The sequence below is a fragment of the Penaeus monodon genome, chromosome 32, assembly GCF_015228065.2.
Source record: "Penaeus monodon isolate SGIC_2016 chromosome 32, NSTDA_Pmon_1, whole genome shotgun sequence".
NCBI classification, from domain to species: Eukaryota; Metazoa; Arthropoda; class Malacostraca; order Decapoda; family Penaeidae; genus Penaeus; species Penaeus monodon.
The window spans coordinates 743,472-744,083 of record NC_051417.1 but is presented as its reverse complement, the minus strand read 5'-3'; the positions used below and the strand labels follow the sequence as shown (position 1 = coordinate 744,083).

Here is a 612-nt window from a genome sequence, read left to right as displayed (position 1 = left end):
TTGTATGTCTTTGTATGTATTTCTTTTTATGTTTTTATTTTCTTTTAATATAATCTTTCTTTAGTTTCATATATAACATGATTTCCGCTTCCCCTCTGATCTACATATTTCTAAGATTACTCAAATTATTAACTTCTCAAACAGATTTATATAGAAAACCAATGAAAGTGGCTTCCAACACAACTTTATCATCATACTTTTCACTTCCTTCTTCATTACCAGTGTTTTATAAGTGTGACTGTAAAGCAATTTCAAGGTAGGAGAGATGTGATATTATTTATATTATTCAAATTATACTTAACCATATCACAGTAGCTACAAACACATATCTTTCAGGAAAATAGTGTCAGTGTCAGCCTTTGTAAACATTTGGGGCAGTTCGGTACAGCTTTTAACCTCGCAGTGCCACCGGGCTCTTGCTTGCCATGTGCTGATGGCATTTGAGTCTGTTTGGCAATGAATTATTCTCATGACATTTCCATCAATAAAATTAAGAATGGATGATTCCAAATCGCGCAGTAATGTTTACTTACTTGCTATACCTCTTATTTTCTTGTACATTATGACCGTTGGCCGCTTTCTTCCTCTGATATGGCAATTTCTGTTAGCCTA

The 612-nt window shown here is 33.5% G+C and overlaps 1 protein-coding gene across 1 annotated transcript in view; it reads left to right on the top strand.

The window, feature by feature from the left end:
- Window positions 1–612, top strand: part of LOC119593349 (obscurin-like) — a gene marked incomplete at its 5' end in the record, with an annotated part of 19,749 nt that overhangs the window by 6,297 nt on the left and 12,840 nt on the right.